The sequence below is a fragment of the Bombina bombina genome, chromosome 7, assembly GCF_027579735.1.
Source record: "Bombina bombina isolate aBomBom1 chromosome 7, aBomBom1.pri, whole genome shotgun sequence".
Classification (NCBI taxonomy): domain Eukaryota; kingdom Metazoa; phylum Chordata; class Amphibia; order Anura; family Bombinatoridae; genus Bombina; species Bombina bombina.
The window spans coordinates 508944435-508957890 of record NC_069505.1 but is presented as its reverse complement, the minus strand read 5'-3'; the positions used below and the strand labels follow the sequence as shown (position 1 = coordinate 508957890).

Below are 13456 nucleotides of genomic sequence, written 5' to 3'. Positions count from 1 at the left end.
CTAGGGAGATAAGTTGAATAATTTGCATATTGGATTTCATAATTTACTCGCACTATGTAATAATTTCTTATTACTATGTCAATTAATGTACTATACAGAACACAGATTTGAGTAATTATGTTAATTGCTAACTATTTATATTTCCGGTTGATGGCAGCCACAGTATGTCTATGATTAACGCGTTCCAACGCCGAAACGCGTAAGACAAGTCTGCGCTGTTGTTCTTAGCTTGTTTTTTTTTTACCAATTTTTTGCTTTTCATGAATAAAGTTTATACGTGCTTTGAGACTCGCTGGAATCCACTTTGTTTGTTTATCATGAAAATCTGGCCTGTTGTGCCCTGAGGAATGGCGTTGAAAAACACTGCTCTACACAGGGATTGTTTACTCAATGCAGTATCTAATTAATATCTATCCCTAACTGACCTCAGCACACACACAATAAGAGGCTTTTAAAAAAGGACAGTAAGAACTGTGCAATTACAAGACATTTCTGTTGTGTTGCTATAGAACATTTCAGCCAAGTTTTCACATTTTTAAAACAAATTAACATCTTTTTTACTGTAGTTATTTTTTAATAGCTGATAAAGTCAATTAAGGACAGATATGTAGCAGAGTGTGCATGTCAAGTTCTTAGAATTAGAAATGACCCAATTTTTAAAGCTAAAATGACATGAAAGGGGAGCAAGATAAATAACGAATACATTGCAAAGTTGTTTCATTACTCATAACATTTTATATAGAAATCTCATTGTGTTTATTGTCCCTTTAAAAATTAAAGGAACCATTATTTTCTCTCTCGACTTTTAACAATGTAGTATTTAATTGTTATATATATATATATATATACACACATATACATACACACACACACACACACAAAAACATGTTATGTCCCTTTAAAATGTTTCAGGTAAAGCAGCATCTTGCTACCATTTAACTTGCTGACAGTTTTTTTTTTTTTAAGAGTAATCGTTAGTGACAACGTAAAACGCGACAGTTGCGATGTCACACCCAGTACACAAACATTTTTAGACCTTAAAAGGGACATTATACACCAGATTTTTCTTTGCATAAATGTTTTGTAGATGATCCATTTATATAGCCCATACAGTATGTTAAAAACTTATTTTTAAATAACTTTGTGCTGATTTACACTACAGACTCCTAACCCAGCCTCAAAGTTTTAGGAGAATACCGATGTCTACAAACTCCAGCTTGCTCCTGTTTATGTAAAGAGTCTTTTCATAAGCAGAGAGGGGAGTGTCTACTTTTTTCTTTTGCTATAGAACCACTTGCAGGGGGCTTTCCAGCTACCTTTTTTACAGAGCTAAACTGGGAGCTTCTAAGTAAGTATTTAAACCGTTTTATACTGGATTTTTATATCAGTATCTGTGCATCTTATTCTTTATAGTAGTGTCTATTACATGCAGTTATATGAAAATGAGTGTATACTGTCCCTTTAAAAGGACATAAAACCTATTTTTTTCTTTAATTTTTTCAGATAGAGAAAACAATTTAAAAAATAAATAAAAAAAAGATTCCAATTTAATTATATTTTGTGCTCGTGTTATTCTTTGTTGAAGAGATATCTATCTGGAGGACTACATAACAGGAAATAGTGCTGCCATCTAGTGCTCTTTCTAATGTATAACATTGTAGCAAAAATGCTGCCATATAGTGCTGCAGACACGCGCACACTCCTGAACTTATCTTTCTGCTTCGCAACAAAGGATAACAAAAAGACAAAGAAAATTTAATAGAAATAGATTGGAAAGGTGTTAAAAATTGTATGTTCTAACTGAAAAATTAAAGAAAAAAAAAAAAGTGGGGTTATGTCCCTTTAAAAGGGACAATAAAGCTATTTTTTTATTGATGCATTAAAGGGACACTAAACCCAAAATGTTTTCTTTCATGATTCAGATAGAGCATGCAATTTTAAACAACTTTCTAATTTACTCCTATTATCAATTTTTCTTCAGTCTCTTGCTATCTTTATTTAAAAAGCAGGGATGTGATGCATAGGAGCCGGCCCATTTTTCGTTGAGAACCTGGGTTATGCTTGCTTATTGGTGGGAAAATGTAAGCCTCCAATAAGCAAGCTCTATCCATGGTGCTGAACCTAAAATGGGCTGGCTGCTAAGATTTACATTCCTGCTTTTAAAATAAAGATAGCAACAGAATGAAGAAAAATTGATAATAGGAGTAAATTAGAAAGTTGCTTAAAATTTCATGCTCTATCCGAATCATGAAATAAAAAATGTGGGTTCAGTGTCCCTTTAATACTGAATCACTATATTGCAAAAGATCTGCATGAAAGGTACAAAATATTTAAAAAGGACCATTATATTATGCATTTGTTGATTTTGCAATTTTACTTTGTTTAACGACAACATAAAAGCACTTAGTCTGAATAGTAGATTTTCTTCTGACAAATTTCAATTTCCTTCCCCCTGTACCATGTGACAGCCATCAGCCAATCACAAAATGCATATATTCTGTGAATCTTGCACATGCTCAGTAGGAGCTAATGACTCAAAAAGTTTGCATATAAAGAAAAAAAAAAGACTGCACATTTTGATAATGGATGTGCATTGGAAAGTTGTTTACAATTGTGTGCTCTATCTGAATCATGAAAGTTTAAAGGGACAGTCTACATCTTAATTGTTATTGTTTACAAAGATAGATAATCCCTTTATTACCCATTCTCCAGTTTTGCATAACCAACACAGTTATAATAATATATATTTTACCTCTGTGATTACTTTGTATCTAAGCCTCTGCAGATTGCCCTCTTATTTCAGTTCTTTTAACATACTTGCATTTAAGCCAATCAGTGCCCTCTCATAAATAACTATACGGGGCGTGAGCACAATGTTATCTATATGACACACACAAACTAGCACTGTAACTGAAAAACTGTCAAAATGTAACCTTCAAGGGCTTAGGAAATTAGCATATGATCCTACCTATGTTTAGCTTTCAACAAATAATACCAAAAGAACAAAGCAAATTTGATGATAAAAGTGAATTGGAGCGTTGTTTAAAATTGTCTGCCTTATCTGAATCATGAAACTTTCATTTTGACTAGACTTTCCCTTTAATTATGACTTGTGTTACTTTAAATGGTTAGAAAAATATGCAAGAGCAGCGTTTAAATATGTTCAAAATAGGTTTTGCCTTAAAGGGACATAATACTCTTATGCTAAATCACTTGAAACTGATGCAGCATAACTGTAAAAAGCTGACAGGAAATATAAACTGAGCATCTCTATGTAAAAAAAGAAGATATTTTACCTCAAAATTTCCTCAGCTCAGCAGAGTAAGTTCTGTGTAAAAAGTTATACTCAGCTGCTGCCCAGCTGTAGGTAAAAAAAAATAAAAAAAATGAAATGTACAGCAGCCAATCAGCATCAGCAGTGCTGAGGTCATGAACTCTTTTACTGTGATCTCATGAGATTTGACTTAACTCTCATGAGATTTCATTGTAAACTTCCTTACACTGAATAGGGAAATAAGATGAGTGTGCACAAATGCTCGCTCCTTTCGCTGTCCCGGGACAGACAGACAGACATACTGATTTGCTGTTTAGAAGTCCTTTACAATGGGATGTGGCTACTGAGGAATTTTTGAGGTAAAATATATCTTTCTTTTTTACATAGAGATGTTCAGGGGATATTTTCTAGTCAGTTTTTTACAGCTATGCTGCATCACTTTCAAGTGTTTCAACATTTGGGTATCATGGCCCTTTAATGTTATAAAAAAGTAAAAAAAGGTGTGTGTGGGGTAATAAAAAAATAATAAGAAAAGTAAATTGCAAAGATGTTGTGCTACTCAAAGTTTTTTTTAAATTACAAGCTCAAAAGGTTTACTGCCCCATTAAGAAGTAAAGCGGTTTAACCTAAAAACAGACTAAATCATCAGTATCACTTTTGTAATTCTTGCCAATTCCAACCGACTCCCTCTCGTTTACTGGAAGAGGAGGATGCACAAACCGGAAAATGTTGGTTTATTCATAACAGGCTACACGTGCAAAGCTTTTAGAAGTGGGAAAACTGGAATTATTTTCGAAATACCTGTAATGTAATACATATACATACACACACAAAGCTTCTCTCTCTTGTTATCCTTTGTTAAAGGGACAGCATTGCACTACTGGCAGTTAGCTGAACACATCTAGTTAGCCAATCACAAGAGACAAATGTGTGCAGGCACCAATTAGCAGCAGCTCCCACTAGTGTAGGATATATGCGTATTCTTTTTCAACAAGCGATACCAAGAGAACAAAGCACATTTGAAAATAGAAGTGAATATAAAGTGTCTTAAAATGACTGGCTCTATTTGAATTGTGCAAGTTTAATTTTGACTTTCCTACCCATTTAACTACACGTAGAGTGTTTCCACTCTGGGTAAAACAGAAGTCAGTTTTACCCAGTGCGGGGGCACACTACATGTAGTTCAACGGAGCGATAAGGCGCCCTGTGATTAGACACAGTGCCCATGGCGTACTTTTGAAAAGAAAAAAATAAATGGAGGAGGAGCGGAAGGAAAATAAAGTTAGGAGGGGGTTTAATATGTCTTTTTTTTTTTATACAGGCAGTGCTAGGCTTATGTTACATAACGCTGCACATTGTGCAGAATTCAGTACCATTGATAACAACGTTGACTGGCCCTTTAAGGCAATTACTCTAAAATACTGTGTGTTTAACCCCTGTAAACTGGTAGAAATACCACTCAGGACTCACTGAGCACTGCTTGTCCTGAATGGAAAATGTACATGATCCAATCAGCAGTGCTAGTACAATAATGGAGTCATGTGGTAGCGCTGCTGATTAAATCCGCAAAATTTTTCGCTTTGGACCAGCAGTGTTCTACTAGTCCCAACCGTGTTTACTATTGTATATTTAAACCCTTTGCAGGGGTTGATAGTCTTAGCATTACATGCTCTAACGCAGGGGTGGGCAAGAGGTAGATCGCGGTCTACCAGTGGACCACGAGTGAATTTTGAGGTGACCGCCTGTAAGATTTCAAAAGTCTGCATAATAAGAGAAAGATTTCTCAGACATCTACGGCGACGAGGCTCTTCACTCAGAATCTAGAATTCTAGATAGACTCTAGATTCTGAGTGAAAAAGCCTCGTCACCCTAGATGTGTGAAAAAAAATAAAAAATCTCTTATTCAGACTTTTGAAATCGGCTATGTGTAGGACAGCGGTATGGGCACTGTACTTCAGCATGCGCGACCCAGCTGTAGCTGAACTCGCTGCCCCAGCTTTGGTTACAGGACCTGCCCCCTAATCAACCTGACATGGCATCCAGCCAATAAAGCTGCTTTGTAGAATGAGTCTCGAGCTGTCTTGATTGCGAGACTACTTATCATACGCAAGCGCGCAACACAGATAAAGGTTGCTTGACGGTCCAAGTGTGACGTAAAGAGAGAGCTCTTGCAGTAAGTAAAGACAGGACGCTGCTGTATTGGTTATTAAAGAGCGCTGATGATTTTTAAAGCTGTATTATTTGTGTCAGCCAGTAGCTCCTATTTGTGACAATGCTGGACTATTCTTTGTTTTTTGAATAAATTACATTATCGTAATTATTATTATCATCAAAACTGGTGGGTTTTATTTTTTAGTTAGGTGACCACGTCACTTGGAATAAAATTAGAGGTAGGCCTTGCCTAACAAAAGTCTGCCCCACCCCAGTCTAACGGAATAGCGCATGATATTTTTTTTTTTACTATAATGGTCCTTTAAAGGGACATTAAACACTAAATACATAATTTATAGAATTATGTATTCAGAGCAAATATTAACCTGATAATAATACATACACATGTTTTTTTAAATTACAGTTTAAATATTGAAAAAATAAAGGTAACCTTTTTATCTCCATAAAAGCAGTGGGTGCCACCATATTGTAACTTAGGTTTCGTTTTCTGCTAAGGCCAATCAGGAACAGTTATAAAGGGTTTACTAGAGTGTGCAACCAATCACTGTGTGGATTACAGTTGTGTCTGCACTTCCACTTTTAACAGGAATTTGGGAAGCCCACTATATTCAGAATTAAATTACAGGAAAAGGGAACAAAATAAATAATTAAAGTATATTGCCAAGTTGTTTTACAACATATAATTAAACATTTTGTATTACTATCTCAAAGTGTTGAATGTCCCTTTAAGACAAACTGGCCTTCTTACATTTTGTGACAGAAAACGACTAGGCCTGCAGGTCTAAAACACTTAGCGTATACGATGAGACCTAAAACTTCAGACACGACAAAGCAACAGCCCTGTTCAGGTATGTGCGACTCATTCTACAAAAGAAAAGCATGCTTTGAATTTTCTACTTTTCAGTACAATTTTAAAACTACATTGTACCTCATTGCATTTTTTCTAAATGACTAAATGAACAATAAACGTGAAAATTATATTTGCATATTAGATTTGTTAAAAGGGATAAGAAAGTCAAAATGAAACTTGCACGATTTTGATAGAAACGTAATTTTAAGACACTTTTTTGTGTTTTGTTCTCTTGGTATCCCTTGTTGAAAAAGAATAAGCACATATCCTACACTAGTGGGAACAAGCTGCCGATTGGTGCCTGCACACATTTGTCTCTTGTGATTGGTCAGCTAGATGTGTTCAGCGAACTGTCAGTAGTGCAATGCTGTTCCTTCAGCAAAGAACAACAAGAGAATGTAGCAAGTTTGATAAAATAAGTATGTTGGAAAGTTATTGTTTGTTTAAATCATTAAAGAAAATGTTGGGGTTTCCTGTCCCTTTAAAAGCGTATACAACATAATGTATTAAAGGGACATGAACCCATCATTTTTCTTTCATGATTTAGAAAGAACATGTGTATTTACTGTACTTTTCAATAAATATTTTACTGAGTAATTTAAATTCACAGTTTGCTGCATAATTTTAATACGATTTTTAACATGTATTATTAATACATGTTAAAAATCGTATAAAAAATTAAGCAAAATGCTGCAACTTGCCTAAACCAGTTCATTTATTTGCAAGTTAAACAATTTGTTTTACAATACATATATTTCTCTTGTAAGGTGTATCCAGTCCACGGATCATCCATTACTTGTGGGATATTCTCCTTCCCAACAGGAAGTTGCAAGAGGATCACCCAGAGCAGAGCTGCTATATAGCTCCTCCCCTAACTGCCATACCCAGTCATTCTCTTGCAACTTTCAACAAGCATGGAGGTAGTAAGAGAGAAGTGGTGAAACAGTTTTTTTTCTTCAATCAAAAGTTTGTTATTTTAAAATTGTACCGGAGTTGTACTATTTTGTCCCAGGCAGAAAAATAGAAGAATCTGCCTGTGATTTCTATGATCTTAGCAGGTTGTAACTAAGATCCATTGCTGTTCTCACACATAACTGAAGAGAGAGGTAACTTCAGCTGGGGAATGGCGTGCAGGTTATCCTGCTATGAGGTATGTGCAGTTAAATTTTTTTTCTAGAAGATGTGAATGCTAGAAAATGCTGCTGATACCAGATTTATGTAAGGTAAGCCTGAATACAGTGATTTAATAGCGACTGGTATCATGCTTACTTTCTAAAGTAATACTCTTATAGATTTACAATATAAAACGTTTGCTGGCATGTTTAAACGTTTTTATATATACTTTGGTGATAAAACTTTATTGGGGCCTAGTTTTTTTCCACATGGCTGGCTTAAATTTGCCTAGAAACAGTTTCCTGAGGCTTTCCACTGTGTTACTATGAGTGGGAGGGGCCTAATTTAGTGCTTTATTGCGCAGTAACTTTTACAGACTGAGACATCCAGCTTCCTCCAGGAGTCCCCTGAATGCTATAGGACATCTCTAAAGGGCTCTTAGGCTTTCCAAAGTCGTTTGTTTGGGAAGGTAGGCACACAGCAGGGCTGTGGCAGTTTGTTGTGACAGTTCAAAAAACGGATCAAAAAAACGATAGACGTTTAACAAAGGAGTTAATCATCCATTTGCAAGTGGGTGCAATGCTCTGTTAGCTTATTATACACACTGTAAAAATTTAGTTTGATTTACTGCTTTTTTTCACTGGTTTTCAAATTCTGACAAAATTTGTTTCTCTTAAAGGCACAGTACCGTTTTTATTTTTTGCTTGTTAACTTGATTCAAAGTGTTTTCCAAGCTTGCTAGTCTCATTGCTAGTCTGTACAAACATGTCTGACATAGAGGAAACTCCTTGTTCATTATGTTTAGAAGCCATGGTGGAACCCCCTCTTAGAATGTGTACCAAATGTACTGATTTCACTTTAAGTAATAAAGATCATATTCTGTCTTTAAAAAATGTATCACCAGAGGAGGGGGAAGTTATGCCGACTAACTCGCCCCAGGTGTCAGACCCTTTGACTCCCGCTCGAGGGACTCACGCTCTAATGGCGCCAAGTACATCTAGTGCGCCCATAGCGTTTACTTTACAAGACATGGTGGTGGTCATGGATAATACCCTGTCAGCGGTATTATCCAGACTACCTGGGTTTAGAGGAAAGCGAGACAGCTCTGGAGTTAGAACAAATACAGAGCATACTGACGCTTTAAGAGCTATGTCTGATACTGCCTCACAATATACAGAAGCTGAGGAAGGAGAGCTTCTTTCTGTGGGTGATGGTTCTGACTCAGGGAAAAAGATTCAACCTGATTCTGATATGTCTACATTTAAATTTAAGCTTGAACACCTCCGCGTGTTGCTCAGGGAGGTTTTAGCTGCTCTGAATGACTGTGATACAATTGCAGTGCCAGAAAAATTGTGTAGATTGGACAAATACTATGCAGTGCCGGTGTGCACTGATGTTTTTCCAATACCTAAAAGGTTTACAGAAATTATTACTAAGGAATGGGATAGACCAGGTGTGCCGTTCTCTCCCCCTCCTATTTTTAAGAAAATGTTTCCAATAGATGCCACCATACGGGACTTATGGCAGACAGTTCCTAAGGTGGAGGGAGCAGTTTCTACCCTAGCTAAGCGTACTTCTATCCCTGTCGAGGACAGTTGTGCTTTCTCAGATCCAATGGATAAAAAGTTAGAGGGTTACCTTAAGAAAATGTTTATTCAACAAGGTTTTATTCTACAGCCCCTTGCATGCATTGCCCCAGTCACTGCTGCTGCGGCTTTCTGGTTGGAGTCTCTGGAAGAGGCTTTACAGGTAGAGACCCCATTGGATGACATACTTGACAAGCTTAGAGCACTTAAGCTAGCCAATTCTTTTGTTTCTGATGCCATTGTTCATTTGACTAAACTAACGGCTAAAAATTCTGGTTTTGCTATTCAAGCGCGCAGGGCGCTATGGCTTAAATCATGGTCAGCTGACGTGACTTCAAAGTCTAAGCTGCTTAACATTCCCTTCAAGGGGCAAACCCTATTCAGGCCTGGTTTGAAGGAGATCATTTCTGATATCACTGGAGGAAAAGGTCATGCCCTTCCTCAGGATAGGTCCAAAAGGGCCAAACAGACTAATTTTCGTGCCTTTCGAAACTTCAAGGCGAGTGCGGCATCAACTTCCTCTAATGCAAAACAAGAGGGAACTTTTGCCCAGTCCAAGTCGGTCTGGAGGCCTAACCAGACATGGAACAAAGGTAAGCAGGCCAAAAAACCTGCTGCTGCCCCTAAGACAGCATGAAGTATCAGCCCCCTATCCGGTAACGGATCTAGTAGGGGGCAGACTTTCGCTCTTCGCCCAGGCTTGGGCAAGAGATGTCCAGGATCCCTGGGAGTTGGAAATTGTATCCCAGGGATATCTTCTGGACTTCAGAGCTTCTCCTCCAAAAGGGAGATTTCACCTTTCACAATTATCTGCAAACCAGATAAAGAGAGAGGCATTCTTACACTGTGTTCAAGACCTCCTGGTTATGGGAGTGATCCATCCAGTTCCAAAGGAGGAACAGGGACAGGGATTTTACTCAAATCTGTTTGAGGTTCCCAAAAAAAGAGGGAACCTTCAGACCAATTTTAGATCTCAAGATCTTAAACAAATTCCTCAGAGTTCCATCATTCAAGATGGAGACTATTCGTACCATCCTACCTATGATCCAGGAGGGTCAATACATGACTACAGTGGATTTAAAGGATGCTTATCTTCACATTCCGATACACAAAGATCATCATCGGTTTCTCAGGTTTGCCTTCCTGAACAGGCATTACCAGTTTGTAGCTCTTCCCTTTGGGTTAGCTACAGCCCCAAGAATCTTTACAAAGGTTCTGGGGTCACTTCTGGCGGTCCTAAGACCACGGGGCATATCAGTGGCCCCTTATTTAGACGACATTCTAATACAGGCGTCAAATTTCCAAATTGCCAAGTCTCATACGGACATAGTTCTGGCATTTCTGAGGTCGCATGGGTGGAAGGTGAACGAAGAAAAGAGTTCTCTATCTCCTCTCACAAGAGTTTCCTTTCTGGGAACTCTAATAGATTCTGTAGAAATTAGGATTTACCTGACAGAGTCCAGGTTATCAAAACTTCTAAATTCCTGCCGTGTTCTTTATTCCACTTCTCGCCCTTCGGTGGCGCAGTGTATGGAAGTAATCGGCTTAATGGTAGCGGCAATGGACATAGTGCCGTTTGCACGCCTACATCTCAGACCGCTGCAACTATGCATGCTCAGTCAGTGGAATGGGGATTACACAGATTTGTCCCCTCTACTAAATCTGGATCAAGAGACCAGGGATTCTCTTCTCTGGTGGCTATCTCGGGTCCATCTGTCCAAAAGGTATGACCTTTCGCAGGCCAGATTGGACAATTGTAACGACAGATGCCAGCCTTCTAGGCTGGGGGGGCAGTCTGGAACTCCCTGAAGGCTCAGGGATCCCTTTAATTGTAATTTAAATATTAAGGGGCCATGATATCCAAATGTTGATACACTTGAAAGCGATGCAGTATATCTGTAAAAAGCAGACTAGAAAATATCACCTGAATATCTCTATGTAAAAAAGAAAGATATTTTACCTCAAAATATCCTACATATTCACACCCCATTGTAAAGGACTTTATGCAGCAAATCAGTATGTCTGATCCGGGACAAGCAAGGGAGGAAGCCTCATGCACACTCATGTCCCTATTCAGTTTAAGGAAGGTTACTATGAAATCTCATGAGATCACAGTAAGAGTTAATGACCTCAGAACTGCTGATGCTGATTGGCTGCTGTTCATTTCTTCATTTATTTATTTTTTACCTGCAGCTGAGCAACAGCTAAGTATAACTTTTTACACAGAACTTACTCTGCTGAGCTGAGGAAATTGTGAGGTAAAATATCTTCCTTTTTTACATAGAAATGCTCAGGTATTTTCCTTTCTGCTTTTCACAGCTATACTGCATCAGTTTCAAGTGATTTAGCATATGAGTATTATGTCCCTTTAAAGAAATGGGTTTTAGTTATCAGAAAGTAAAGGGTTTCACTTAGCTTATCACCTCTGAGTTCAGACAGATATAAATGAGCCAGTTTGTTGATGAACGGTAAAAGAACTGATCTGACATGTTTGAGTTAGACAGTAATTATAACTCTTAACAACTGAAAAGTATGATCCTTCTAAAGCCAATAATATGCTATTTAAAAACCTTAAGGAACCGGAATGTCCTGTTTAAAATCCTTAAAGGGACACTCAAGTCAATATAAACTTTTATGATTCAGAAAGAGCAGCAATTTTAAGACAATTTCCAATTTACTGCCATTATCACATTTTGCTCAGTCTTTTTATATTCACACTTTTTGGGGGACAAGATCCTACTGAGCATGTGAACAAGCTCACAAAGTATACGCATACTAGTATGTGATTGGCTGATGTCTGTCACATGATACAAGGGGCTGGAAAATGGGAGAAAAAAAAAAAATTCTCAGAAAGTAATTCTATTGCATTGCGAGGTCCTTTAAAGCAGCGTTTCTCAACCACAGTCCTCAAGTATCCCCAACAGTCCAGGTTTTCTTTATAGCTGAACTAGAGCACAGGTGAAATAATCAGCATATCAGTAACCATGGTAACTAACCTGCTCTCAACCTGTGCTCTAGTTCAGCTATAATGAAAACCTGGCCTGTTGGGGGTACTTGAGGGCCGTGATTGAGAAACACGGCTTTAAAGAACTTTCTCTTTTAAAGGGACAGTCTACCATAGAATTGTTATTGCTTTAAAACATAGATAATTCCTTTATTACCCATTCCCCAGTTTTGCATAACCAACAGTTATATTAATATACTTTTTACCTCTGCGATTACCTTGTATCTAAGAACCTTCTTCCAGCCCCCTGATCACATGACTGTGACTGTTTATTATCTATTGTCTTAAATTTAGCATTGTTTTGTGCTAAATCTTAAAGGACCAGTAAACACAGTAGATTTGCATAATCAACAAATGCAAGATAACAAGACAATACAATAGCTTTTACTCTGAATTTCAAATAAGTAGTAGATTATTTTCTAGCACATTTCAAAGTTATGTATATTTCCACTCCCCCTGTACCATGTGATAGCAATCAGCCAATCACAAATGCATATACATATAGTCTGAGTTCTTGCACATGCTCAGTAGGAGCTAGTGACTCAAAAAAGTGTAAATATAAAAGAATGTGCACATTTTTTTTAATGGAAGTAAATTGGAAAGTTGTTTAAAATTACATGCTGTATCTGAATCATGAAAATGTAATAAAATCTGAGTGTCCCTTTAAATAGCCCCCTGTGCCTGAACACAGTGTTATCTATATGGCCCACGTGTACTTTGTTTCTTTGTGTTGAAAAGAGATTTAAAAAGCATGTGATAAGAGGCAGCCCTCAAAGGCTTATAAATTAGCATATGAGCCTACCGATGTTTAGTTTAAACTAAGAATACCAAGAGAAAAAAGCAAATTTGATGATAAAAGTAATTTGGAAAGATGATTAAAATTAAAAGTCCTATCTGAATAATGAAAGTTTAATTTATACTAGACTGTCCCTTTAAGGGATTAGTTGAAATCCATTGGGAATTTAAAAGGAACACTTTCATGATTCAGAAAGAGCATACATTTTTTTTTTTTAACTACTTTCCATTTTACTTCTATTATCTCATGTGTTTTGTTCTTTTGTTATCCTTTGTTGAAAAGCATACCTAGGTAGGCTAAGGAACAGCAATGCACTAGTGTGAGCTAGCCGATTGGTGGCTGCACATATATGCCTCGTCATTGGCTCATGCATGTTCAGCTTAGCTCCCAGAAGTATATTTGCTGCTCCTTCAACAAAGGATACTTAGAGAATGAAGCAAATTTGATTATATGCTCGATATAAAACATAAAAGAAAAATTTTGAATTGCATGTCCCTTTAAGTCTATGACTAGTTAAAAGGGACAGTCAAGTCCAAAAAAAAAAAACTTTCATTTTTCAAATACGGCATGTAATTTTAAACAACTTTTCAATTTACTTTTATCAACAATTTTGCTTTGTTCTCTTGGTATTCTTAGTTGAAAGCAAACCTAGGAAGGCTCA

General features: G+C 37.1%; 1 protein-coding gene across 1 annotated transcript in view; it reads right to left on the bottom strand.

Annotated features, from left to right (window-relative positions):
- CAPNS1 (calpain small subunit 1) overlaps positions 1-13456 on the bottom strand; it is a 76549-nt gene that overhangs the window by 53891 nt on the left and 9202 nt on the right. The window lies entirely within an intron of this gene.